General features: G+C 34.8%; 1 protein-coding gene across 4 annotated transcripts in view; it reads left to right on the plus strand.

Moving 5' to 3' along the window:
- Nucleotides 1-2656: 2656 nt before the first annotated feature.
- The window catches only part of SOX6 (SRY-box transcription factor 6), a 633064-nt gene continuing 621743 nt past the window's right edge, over nt 2657-13977 (plus strand). For all 4 annotated transcript variants that reach the window (XM_072793935.1, XM_072793936.1, XM_072793934.1 and 1 more), the window contains exons 1-2: nt 2657-2734; nt 4209-4368. The gene's annotated coding sequence lies outside the window, so the exon portion shown is untranslated. The remainder of the gene's footprint in view (nt 2735-4208; nt 4369-13977) is intronic.

Genomic DNA, 13977 nt, shown 5'->3' on the forward strand with positions numbered 1-13977 from the left:
TTCTGATTTACCTTAAAGAATTCATTTTCAGTCTTTTAGAGTGCTTAAGAATCTCCTAGAGCATATGTTAAAGGGGGGAGATTCTGGGCCTTCCAGAGATTCTGATTTAGCGGTGTGTATTTTTATAAGCAAGCTGAATGATTATGAAGCAGGTGGTCTACAGACTACACTTTGAAAAACATTGCCTTAAAGATATTGGCTCATGGTAAGTGATGCTTTACTTTTTTTATAGTGAATGTTTGGAAATTACTTACTCTTATTTTTTTTAAAGATTTTTTATTTATTCATTCATGAGAAACACACACACACACACACACACACACACACACAGAGGCAGAGACACAGGCAGAGGGAGAAGCAGGCTCCATGCAGGGAGCCCGACGTGGGACTCGATTCTGGGTCTCCAGGATCACACCCTGGGCTGAAGGCGGCGCTAAACAGCTGAGCCACCAGGGCTGCCCTTACTTACTCTTATAGGCTGATAAAAGATACTTGCGTCTTTAGGTTCTGAGTAGAATGATCGGAACCATTCTTAACAGTGTGTTTTCCTTATTGTCTCAGTACTTTTGGAACATTCAGCTTTGTCTCCACTTCTTTCCGTTCCCTGAAATGCTGGTATCAAGAATCAGAAGTATTTCCTATCCTGTCCTAAATTAGCCCAAGTGATTCCCTAGCCAGAGAAATAGAAATAACAATCTGCTCACTCTGTTTTCAAAAGTGTACTTTTTTGTGTATGCCATTGGTATTAGGGTGGTATCTGAATTTTGTGGGATTGCTGTGATGCACACACACCTCTGAATATCTCAATCAGAAAGGAGAGGAGTGCCAATTCTTCCCCTTCCCAACATGTGTGATTCCATCTTCATTCTTCAAGTGCAGTGTATATGTGTAGAAAATGTCTGTAAAGATATATAGCCAACTTTTAACAGCAGCATTCAGAGGTAGAATTGGGAGGTGAAAGAAAGAAATGGGGCTTTTCTTTTTATAGTTTATATTTTTCTCTATTATTTTTAAAAATCATGAATATATGTTAAGTTTAAGAATGTGTCTTTTCCTTTTCATCCGAGATTAAATAGATGTAATAGTAATAATAGCTACCACTTATTAAGTGCCTTCTTTCTACCAGCCCTTCACTTTATTTAACATTCACAAGAATCCTGAAAGGTAAGTATTAACATTCCCATTTTACATAGGAAACAGGGATTCAGAGAGTAAAACGTGCCTAAGGGCATATGACTATTAGGTGGCAGAGCAAAGAACTAAATCCAGGTTTCTCTGATTCAAGTTCATGTTTTTTATGACTACATTACAAAGACCTTGTTCACCCGAATTCCTTTGGATGGCTGGAACCTGTGTGTATGAATGATAATGGTTTTTTAGTCCTTCAAGAATCTTTTAGTAATTAAGAAGACCAGCTATTAAAAATAAAATAATCAGTGGAAATAAGAAGCAAAGAAAATTCCATGGAGTGTCCTGGGACTGGAGTTAAGTTAGTCTGGTCTTTTGGTCACCAGATATTTATTGTGAGTCACTTTGTATGGAACTTTTTACTTGGCCTCTGAACACCTCACTTGTTACATACTGGCAGGAAACCATTCCATTCAGAGGAAAAGGCTTTAAATAAAGGACTACCTTCAAAGATGTGGGCAGAGTTAAGAAAACCAACAAGAAGGAGGAAGCCATTACCACCCTCAGGCCTGAGGGGACAAAAGGATGGGGTTGGCAGCCCTGGAGGAGGGCCTACTGGACAGGAGCCTTTGTTCATTATGCAACTGCTACTAGCTCTAAGACCCCAAAAGAGGCTGAGAGTAGAGAAGAAATACTCTTTTCTTTCTTCCTTGCCACTCTTCTGCAGGTGCTTCCCCTTGGCTAAATACAAACAGAAGCCATCTGATAATGAGCCCAGGTGATGTAATCTGAGGTTTTAGCCACTCAGGGCTCTACGTGGAGGAGTCTGGCGGTGGGGCAGAGCAAATGGAGAATAAGCAGTATATCCCTTCATTGCTTTCCTCTTGTTTCAAGATAAAGACAAAATTCTTCACATGGCCTATAATGCCTTAATATTGTTTGACCTCTGGTGACTTCGTTTTTTTGTTTTTTGTTTTTTTAAGATTTTATTTATTCATGAGAGAGAGAGAGAGAGAGAGAGGCAGAGAGACACAGGCAGAGGGAGAAGCAGGCTCCACGCAGGAAGCCCGATGTGGGACTCCATCCCAGGACTCCAGGACCATGCCCTGGGCCGAAGGCAGGTGCCAAACCACTGAGCCACCCAGGGATCCCCATCTCTGGTGACTTCTTAAGCATTTTTTCATTCTATCCACTCTGATTTTCTTTGTTATATCAATCCTTTGTTCTTGCCATGTATTCATCTTCTACAAATGCCTGTTCACATGCCCTTTTCTTAGATACTTCCTTCTCTTTCCTCCCCTTTCCCCTAATTAGTGTTTACATATCTCTCAGTTCTTAATTCAAAAGTTACTTCCTTGGGGAAGTCAGATTTCTCTGACCCGATAAAATTTCTTTTTTTGTAAGCTTTTTTAGTGGAGTATAATTTTTCTTTATATTGTGCATTATAGTAGCAATTTACATTTACTACATTTATCTGATTGTGTTTACATTTTTCTGATTTTTTCATTAATGGATTTCTTCATGCTAGATCAAAAGCTCCCTGAAAGAACTGAGTCTGAATTCTGCATACCAGCATAGTTCCAGTGTCCACAATGTTTGGCACTAAGTAGGTACTTAATAATATTTGCAAGAACAAATGTAAATAAAAGATGAATAGAAGCCTCCAAAGGATTCACATTCTATTCGACGAAGATAATATGTGCATAAGTATAACAATATAACAGCAAATACAGAGCAGCAATTATAGCAGTTAAGGCAAGATCTCAAAGATTCCACAAATGTTCTGCACTGGAGGTTATTTGTATGTGTCTTATTATCATGTCCCTTGCTTGTAGTCTAACAAAAATTCTCATACAAATGTACTTAACACAGCACCTAGTATGGTGTTACTTGTACATAGTGGTCATTCATTAACTATTTAATTAGTGAATGTAGACAAATTATGAACCATATAGTGGGCTTGAGAATTAGTGTGCATAAGAATCATCTGAGCAGAATCACTTACTTAAAATATAGACTCCACTCATCTATTGGTGGGCTCTAGGGTTGCCTCTATATCTTGGCTATTGTAAATAATGCTTTGATAAACAGAGATACATATATCTTTTTAAATTTGTGTTTTTATTTTCTTTGGGTAAATACCCAGTAGTGGAATTACTAGATCTTATGGTAATTATATTTTTAATTTTTTGAGGAACCTCCATACTGTTTTCCACAGTGACTGTACCAATTTGCATTCTATACCTGAAACTAATATAACACTGCATGTTAATTATACTTCAATTTTAAAAAAGGAAAAAATAAAATAATAGACTCCACTCCATAGATACTTGTTTCAGTAGAACTTAAGTAAAGTCTGAATATCTGCATTCTAAATAAGTACCCCAATTAATTATGATGCAGGTGATTCGAGGACTACATTTTGAGAAATACTGGACCATAAGCTCCTTGGTGGCAGCATGATATTCTGGTTAAACATGGGCTTGGGAGTCAGAGACTCCTGGGTTTGAGTCTTGGCTCTTATACTAACTAGCTATTATTTTAAACTCTCTAGATTTCAGTTTTTGGCTATAATATAGGCTATGATAGCACCTACTTCCTAAGACTATTATGGAGATCAAAATAAATGAGAATGTATTTGTAAAACATTTACCACAGTGCCTGTCATATAAATGTTCAATAAGTGGTAGAATTGGTTTTAATAATCAACATTTAGCCTAATGCCTAGAACATAATTGATGTTCAGTGAATGTTTGACAAGTGAATAGAGTATAGTTATAAGATTATCACATTTATAGCTAGAAGGTCATTTAAAATCATCTAATCCAATATCCTCATGTTATATATTGGGAAATCCAAAGCTTACACAGTTTAGATGACTCATTCAAGGTTACATATCTAATGATATAATTAGTGGCAGAGCTGAGATCAGAACTAAAGGATGAAAGAAAAGATCTGATCATTACTATTTGTCTAGTATTTATGGTTGGAGTTACATTTAGATTGTAAATAGGTAGACTGACATATGTTTCTGTTCATAATCAATGATGCCTTCCGAATGTTTCTTTTTTTAAAAAAAGTAGGCTCCACGCCCAGCATGGAGCCCAACACGGGGCTCAAACTCATGACCCTGAGATCAAGACCTGAGCTGAGATCAAGAGTTGGAGGAGATCAACCAACTGAGCCATCCTGGGCCCCCCCAAATGTTTCTTAAATATTAAAACAACAAACAGAAAACTAGTAAGTAAAACTAAATTACTGCGTAGCTGTTGTTGGATTCTATTTTCTTTCTAAATATTACCTCAGAGACTACACTATTTCCCGAATAGAATACAGATGTCACTTGTGGGCTTAGAGCAGTAGAGCCATAAGCTACTTGAAGAGCTAAGTTTATCTCTTGCCTTTGGGCAATAATGGTGTCCTAATATTTCCTGTCTCTTTCTGAAGCTCTTATAATAGTTAAATATTAAATTGCTATGAAATATTTGCAACAGATATGATAAATGAAGGGTTAGGATACTTATTTTGAAAATCATACTAATCTGGGTAAAGATGAATTAGACGGATTATACACACAACTAATACTATATATGGTAAATTAAAATGAAAAACTGGTCATTCTCACCAGCAATTAAATTGCTGTAAAGATAAACAGTAATGAAACACTATTTGTTGAGTCTCTGTTTTTTAGTAGCAGTAATGCTGTCCTGGGTATGGTAAGATGGAGATACTCTTGAACTATTAGTGGGAATCAGAATTGATACCACCTTTATGGAAAGAGATTACTTTATTATTATTATTTATACAATTTGACCTAGTATGATCTCACTTCTAGGAAAGGAACTTAAAATCCTAGCCAGAGGTAACATCAAAGATTTGTGTATAATAATGCTCATAATAGCATTATTATTATAGGAAAAGAGAAAAACATTCTAAATGTCCAATGGTAAGGGATTAGTTACAAGAATGAACCATAGGAAAATGCTAATATTTCACAGTTATTGACATAGAAAAACATTAATTTTATATGATACAATGGTTTATTTTATGTAGCTATATAATAGAGTTTATAAAGACTGTAATAAAGTGGAAAATGTTCACTGTATCAAGTAGACTGTAAAGTAGAATACAAAAAAAAAAAGTAGAATACAAAACTCTGTAAACAGGATAGTGTTAATTTTGTAAAAGAAGAAAGAATGCAAGTATAAGTATGTATATATCTAATAATATGGAGAAAATATTATTTACCAAATGCCTTTTGGGGAGAATCTTGTACTTATTTAGAGAGAATACCTTAATAAACTACTTGAAGTAAGGTTTAAGACTCCAAGCTGGATATTCAATTTCAGAAGTTGGTAAATTGTCCTCTATTTTATTGATCTCCATGATGAATTTATGTATGTGAGTTTGAATGTAAAGGCTAGAGAAGAGCTCTACAGGGAGGAGAGAGTGGTAACAGAGCTAGGAAGGGGGAGCTAACTTAGCAGGTTGGGGCTGGCTGCATTGAGCAGGAGTTTAGGAGAATAAAAATATCTAAGGCAGATTCTAAATTTGTTGGCTGTGGAGACAGCCCACTAAAAAATCTTCAGTGAAGTCTAATTGCTTACTAAAGCCTTTTTTCTTTACTCCTTTCTATCCCCCCCCTTTTTTATTTTGAGAGAGAGAGAATTTACAGAGAGAAATAAATGGGGGAAATAGTCTCTAGGATTTTGGAGCCAGCTAATAAGGGAGTAGATGTATCTGGCTTACAAATGGCATAAAAAAACTAGAGAGGTGTAATCTAAAACATTACTAATGGTTATCTTGGGTGATGGTATTTTGTTTTGTTTTTTTCTTCTTCTGTTTTATGTTTTGTTTTTAAAGTTTTTATTTAAATTCCAGTTAGTTAGCATACAATGTAATATTAGTTTCAGGTGTACCATATAGTGACTTACCACTTCCATTTAACACCTTATCATAAATACACTCCCTATTACCTATTTATACATGTTTTATTTATTTGTTTTTATTTTTAAAAAGATTTTATTTATTTATTTGACAGCACAAGAGAATACTAGCAGGGGGAGGAGCAGAGGGAGAGGAAGACGCAGGCTCCCCACTGAGCAGGGAGCCCCCAGTGGGCTTGATCCCAGAACCCTGGGATGATGACCTGAGCAGAAGGCAGACACTTAACCAACTAAGATACTCAGGCACCCCCCTCTGTTTTATTTCTTAAATTTATTACTTTTGTAACCATATATATATATATAGCTCAGATCAAGAATAAAGTGGTCTGTTTTCTTCATGTTTTACTTTAGTTGCCTCTATCTTGACTATCAGTGAATTCTCATTAACACAACAGGAAATTTCTCTTTCTAATGTCCCTACTTCCTTTTATAAAAGTCCTAAGACACACATGACCACACATTTTTAGTTTCTCCCTTGCTTTCTATCTTAACCTCTTTTTCTTTCTTTTTGCTACCTATCTCCCCTGCCCGATGAACTTGACATAGCTTGCAAAACCAGTTCTGTGATGCTATTCTGATGGCTGTTAGGATTGCGCCAACTAATTCCAAACAGGAGCATGAAAACAGGAATGACCCTCAATCTTGAGTTTTAGTTAAAATAAAAACAAGCAAACAACAAAAAAACCCTGTTTCCTAAGCCAAAACTGCAAGGACCCATACTTTCCATATCCTGTAAAAATTTTGACCCTGAAGGAGTCAGTTGATCTTCAGGTGTTACCTGATGTACAGCAGCCAAATAAAACAAAATAAAACCTTTAATATATATATATATATATATTTTAAAGGTTTTATTTAATATATATATATACTATATATATAGTATATATATATAATATCATGTATCATATCATATATCATATATAAATATATATCACAGATAAAAATAATTTGTTTATACATATAGTGTGTATATTTATAAATAATTTATATATATATAAATTATTTATTTGTTTGTTTGTATTAAGTAAGTCCCATGCCCAGTGTGGAGCCCAATATGGGGCTTGAACTCATGGTTGGGCTGGCTGAGAGGGGCACCCAAAATGGTGGACATCTCAAATTGGGTCAGAATGGCTAAGGCAGCGTGACCGCCACTCATCTCTAGTAAATCGAAACCTAGAGAGGAAAACAAAACTTTCCATCCGGGACTTTCCAGCCAGGGACCACCCCCCTTCATCTGTACTACCTCCACCCCAGCCAATCACTTAGGGACACGGTGTTCCCTTGCCTAATTTGGCGAGGGACCCCCCCGGATCCAGACTGGAACCAATAAGGCTTAAAAACTCGGGCCACCTCTCCAAGTCACGGAACCTCGCCAGGGAGCGCCCCCCATTAAAGCACTCTCGGACCTACTGCCTGGCTCTGCCGTTTTTTTTTTATTTCTCTGTCGTTCATTTGGAAAAAACCTAACACTCATGACCCTGAGATCAAGACCTGAGCCAAAATCAAGATGCTTAACCAACTGAGCCCACCCAAGCACCCCAAAACCTTAAGCCTATATTTAAGCCACTTTCATTTAAAGACTTTCTTTGACACTGCAAAAATATTTCCTTATTGAAGGCTAACACTTTTTAAGGTGCTATTACATATCCTGTATAATGGCAGGCACTTTGCACATAATAACTCATTTAATCCTCATAGGATTATGAAAATTACTGTTATTCTCATTTTACAAATGAGGTAATGGAGAGTTTTCAGTAACTTTTCCCAGCTAACCAATCTTGGAAGTGGCCAGCAGTGATAATACTTTTACACTCCAATGACAGTGTTTCCCTGTATTGCATGAAAAGCCAAGGAATTAAGCCATGTAATGAGAAGAAGCAGGAAGAGGAAGAGGAGAAGAGGACCAGGAGGAAGACAGGGAAAAGGATGGAGAAGAGGAAGAAAAAGAAGGGAAAGAAGAAGAGGAGAAGAGAGAGGGGAAGGGGAGGAGGAAGAATTATTACCCAAACATGTAATGTGATATTATTTTGAAATATTATAGAAAACTTCCCTTCTTGGCAGTTCTTTTTTTATCTTGCAGCCCTTATGCTATAAAAACTAGACTCCAAGACTGAGATTTTTTTGCCTCAGTGAAGGGAAGCCAGAAAAGACCCCAGCAAGAATGAAGAGCCAAATTCTTTGCTTTGAATTTCAAAACAAGCCCTATAAAGCTGATAAAAGAGATAAAAACCTGGAGAACAGGATTTCAAGCCCTACCAGGCTAAGAGCCCTGGAGATTCAGAGCTTTGAGTTTATACCATAAGCCACAGACTGAGGAATGGTGCATTTTCTAAGCACAAAAAGATAAAAAACACTTATGGAGACAAGAACAACCCTAAAGGGTTAGAAGGAATAATATCCAGTGATCAAATAGGGATGGGTATAGTTCCAATTTTCCCTAGCCAACGTGAAAAATCTCATAATTCACAGGAAACTCAGAAAATGTTTGCCTCAGTAGCAGAGCAAACTTAGTCTTAGACAATATACTGCTTTAGTTCTACCTTGCAAAGCTTAAAAGCAAGACCAAAAGATCCAACTATTTTCAAATGATTTAACTATTATAACAAAGCTCAGGGATATTTATAGGAATACAGAAATATCCAATAGTTGTCAAGGGAAACTTTACAATATCTGACATTCATTAAAAATTTAACAGGGATGGAAAACAGCAGGAAAATACAACCCAAGAAGAGGAGAAAAATAAATCAATTGAAGTTGACTAAAAAATGACACTAATGAATGAATTAGTAGAAAAGAACATTAAAAAGTTCATATGGTATTCCATATGTTTCAAGAAGTTAGAGGAAAGATTGAACAGAGGCATGGAAAATATTTTGAAAAAGACGCAAATCCAACTAGTAGAGATATAAACCATGATGTCTGAGATTTAAAAAAAACACACAGGGTGTGATTAACTATGACATCTGAGATTTTAAAAAAAATACACAGGGTGTGACTACAGTATAGTAGTCATTGCTGAAGAAAAGATTAATGAACTTGATGACAGTGTTAGAAACATTGCAAAATGAAATAGAGAAAAAAGATGGGGAAAAAAATGGAGAATCATTTAGCTGTGGAACAACTTCAAATAATCTAGTATATGTATAATTGGAGTCCCTGAAAGAGAAGTGGAGAAGGGAAAGAAAAATATTTAAATGAATAATGGCCAATATTTTTTCAAATTTGTTGAAAACTATAAACCCCAAGCACAAGAAACACTTATAATCAAAATTTATTAAAACCAGTGATAGAGAAAAGAAAGCCAGGGAAAAAAAGACATTCTATATAGAGATACAAAGATGGTTTTAATGAAACCAGACTTCAAATTGGAGATGATGCACATGACAACATGATGGAGCAAAAACTTTAAAGTACTGTAATAATAATGCTGTCAACCGAAAATTATATTCTCAGCAAAAATATCCTTCAAAAAAAAAGCTGTAAGAGACTTTTTCATATACATAGAAGCTGAAAACTCATTACTAGCAGGCATGTACTACAAGAAATGTTGAAGGAATTTTCTTTAGGCAGAAGGAAAATGATAACAGATGGAAATCTGAATATAACAAGAGAAATAGTTACTGTATGAGTTAGTATAAAATCCTTTATTCTTATTATTGAAATCTCTTTCAAAGGTAAAAGCAAAAATAAGAACAATGCATTGTGAGATTTATAACATGTAGAAGTAAAATATAACATGAAGGTGGGATGGAACAGGTGAATGGGATAGTACTTGGAAGTAGTCTCATAAGTTAAAATGTACACTATAACTTTAAAATAATGAGCAAAAGAATATAATAATTTTTAGTTAATAAGCCAACATTGAAGATAAAATGGATTCATAAAAGATTCTATTCAGAATAAGTGATGAAATAGGAAAAGGGGAACAAAGAATAAAGGAGACAAAAATAGCAAAATGGTAAATTTAAACCTGATCATATCAATAATCTCATTACATGTAAATGGCACAAGCATTGCAATTAGAAAGAAGAGATTGTCAGATTGGCTAAAAAGGCAAGAGACGACTATATATTGCCTACCAGAAACCAAACTCACTTTAATAGGTTAAAAGTAAAAGGTTGGGAAAAATAAACTATGCTCACATGAGTCAAAAGAAAGCTAGAATTGCTATTTTAATATCAGGCAAAGTAGGTTTCAGAGCAAAGAATATTTTAGGAATAAAGACTGTCAATTCATCAAAAAGACTTAACAATCCTGTTTATACATCTGGCAATAGCTTCAAAATACATAAATAAAATGAAAGTAGCTATGAAAATACACAAGTTAGAGTTGGAGATTTCAACAAGTGTTCTCTCAATAACTGATAGAACAAGAATGTAGGAAATCAGGAATGATATAAAAGTTTTAACAATTCTATCAACCAACTTGACCTAATTGACATTTATAGACTACTATACTCAACAACAGCGGGATAAACACATTGTTTTCAAGTGCACAGGGGATATTTACCAAGATAGCATTATTCTTGACCAGAAAAATAATTCTCAAATTTAAAATGATTCAAATAATGCATATATATTCTCTGCTTACAATGGAATTAACTTAGAAACTAGTAACAGAAAAGACATAAAATCTCATATATTTATTTTTTTTTAAAGATTTTATTTACTTATTCATAGAGACACACACACACAGAGAGAGGCAGAGACACAGGCAGAGGGAGAAGCAGGCTCCATGCAGGGAGCCCAACGTGGGACTCGACCCTGGGTCTCCAGGATCACACCCCGGGCTGCAGGTGGTGCTAAGCCGCTGCACCACCAGGGCTGCCCGAGATCTCATATATTTAAAAGCTAAGTAACACACTTCTAAAAAACACGAAGGTCAAAAAGAAGGCAGAAGGACAATTTGAATATTTTGTGTGGAATAAAAATTAAAATGCAACATATCAAAATTTGTGGGATGCTGCTCATTTAGTACTTAGGGGGGTAATTTATAAGACTAAAAGTCTTTCTAACAAAACAAGAAAGGTCTAAAATAAATGGCTTCAGCTTTCATCTTAAGAGATAGAGGGATCTCTGGGTGGCGCAGCGGTTTGGCGCCTGCCTTTGGCCCGGGGCGTGATCCTGGAGACCCGGGATCGAATCCCACGTCGGGCTCCCGGTGCATGGAGCCTGCTTCTCCCTCTGCCTGTGTCTCTGCCTCTCTCTCTCTGTGTGACTATCATGAATAAATAAATAATAAAATCTTTAAAAAAAAAAGAGATAGAAAAAAAAGAGTAAAATGAATCAAAAGTAAGCATAAAAAAGGAAATAATAAAGATCAGAGCAAAAAATCAAGGAAGTAGAAAACAGAAGAAACAATAAGGAAAAATAATGAGACCAACATTGGTACTTTGAGAAGATTAATAAAATTGATATTTACTTAAAGTGATAAGGAATAAAAGAAAAAAAAGACCCAAATGACATCAACAAATATTCTGAATATATTACAAGGATAATATAGGAATTTCATAAACAATTTTATGCCTATAGATTTGACAGTTTAAAAAAAGTGGGAAACATTTTTTTAAAAAATTCAAACTATAAAAGTTCAATTAAGAAATGAATGACCTTAGTGTTTGTGTATCTATTAAAGTTAGTAAAGAATTTTAGAATTCTTTGTTCTAGTCTGTGAAAAATACTATTTAATTGATAGAGATTGCATTGAATCTGTAGATTGCTTTGGGTGGTATGGACATTTTAACAATATTAACTATTCTAATCCATGAGCATGGAATATCTTTCCATTCATTTATTTAATCTTCAATTTCTTTTATCAATATCTTATAGTTTTCAGAGTATAGGTCTTTCACCTCCTTGGTTAAATGTATTTTTAGGTATTTTATTCTTTTTTGATGCAATTGCAAATGGGATCATTTCATTAATGTCTTTTTCTACTAGTCCATTATTAGTGTATAGTGTATATTTTGTATCCTGTTACTTTACTGAATTCATTTATTAGTTTTAATGGTTTTTTGGTAGAGTCCTTAGGGCTTTCTATATAAAGTATTAGAAATACTAAATAATAAAGAATATTATTTCTATAATAATATTTCTATATAAAGTATTTGCATTCTGCAAATAGTGGCAGTTTTACTTCTTCCTTACCAATTTAGATATTTTTATTTCATTTAATTGTCTGATTGTTGTGCCTAGGACTTCCAATACTATGTTGAATAAAAGTGGTGAGAGTGGGCATCCTTGATCTTGGAGAAAAAGCTTTCAGCTTTTCACCCCTGAGTATGTTAGTTGTGGGTCTGTCATATATGGCTTTTAGTATGTTAATGTATGTTTCCTGTAAACCCATTTTGTTGAAAGTTTTTTGTCATTAATGGATGTTGAATTTTGTCACATGATTTTTCTATATTGAGATAAGCGTATGATTTTTTTCTTTATTTTGTTAATGTGGTATATCATATTGATTAATTTGTGGATACTAAACTGCATATTCTTATATCCCTGAAATAAATCCCTCTTGTTCATGGTGAATGATTTTTTAATATATTGTTGGATTTAGTTGGCTAATATTTTGTTGAGGATTTTTGCATCTATATTCATCGGGGATATTAGTCTTTTTTTGTTGTGTCTTTGGTTTTGGTAGGGTAATGCTCACCTTTAAAATGAATTTGGAAGCATTCCTTCCTGTTATATTTTTTGTAATAGTTTGAGAAGGATATGTATTAACTTTTTAAATATTTGGTAGAATTCACCAGTGAAGCCATCTGGTCCTGGACTTTTGTTTGTAGAGAATTTTTTGATTACTGATTCAATTTTATTACTACTAATTGTTATGTTCAGATTTTCTTTTTCTTCTTGATTCAGTTTTGGGAGATTGCATGTATAGGAGTACTCCGTCTTTGGCCTCCATCTTTCCATCTTGTTCATGCCTGAACAATGACCTGAGGCTACGTGTTCTAGGCCCCTTAGAGGTTAATGTATGCTCTAACCAGAATGCAGGAAGGTTTGTTCTTATCTTCCTTAATGTGGCAATTTTAGGTAACTAGTAGAGATGACTGGCTCACAGAAGACCCCTTTTAATAACTAGTAGAGATGACAGGTGCATAGAAAGCCCCATTTTTGCTAACTGGTAGGGATCCTCAGGTATACGTACAGTTGGTGCCACTTTAGAAAACTACCCTTTGACCTCACCACAATGCCCCTCAGTCTATAAAAACTGTAGGTAGAGGTCTGGACATGGCAGAGAATAGAGTGGGGATACCTTTGTAGCTGCCTGGATCATTGCCTGCCTGATCCCCCCTGTCAGTAATTTACACTGAATAAAACTCTGTGTATATGGTATGGAGTGGCTTGGGTTGTTTTTCAGTTTCAAAGCACCTTCTCACTTTGGAGTATACTTTACTCTCCCTCTTCTACCTTCTAACAGTATGTTTCTAGGAATTTATTGATTTCTTTTAGGTTGTCCAATTGTTGGCATATAATTTTTTTTATAACTGACTCTTATAATCCTTTGTATTTCTGTGGTCTTGGTTGTAGTTTCTCCTCTTTCATTTCTATTTTATTTATTTGAGTCTTCTCTCTTCTTTCCTTAGTAAGTATGGCTAAAGATTTATCAATTTTGTTTATCTTTTCAAAGAACAAGCTTTTAGTTTTATTGATCTTTTCTATTTTTTGGTAGCCTTTATTTCATTTATTTCCACTTTGTTCTTTATTACTTCTTTCCTTCTACTAACTTTGGGCTTTGTTTGTTCTTTTTATTTCATTTACTGTAAGTTTAGGTTATCTATTGGAGATTTTTCTTGTTACTTGAGTTTGACCTATATTGCCAAAAACTTCCCTCTTTTGCTGCATCCCAAGGATTTTGAACCCTTGTGTTTCAATTTTCATATGTCTCATGGTATGTTTTT

Source organism: Canis lupus, chromosome 23, assembly GCF_048164855.1.
Source record: "Canis lupus baileyi chromosome 23, mCanLup2.hap1, whole genome shotgun sequence".
Lineage (NCBI taxonomy): Eukaryota > Metazoa > Chordata > Mammalia > Carnivora > Canidae > Canis > Canis lupus.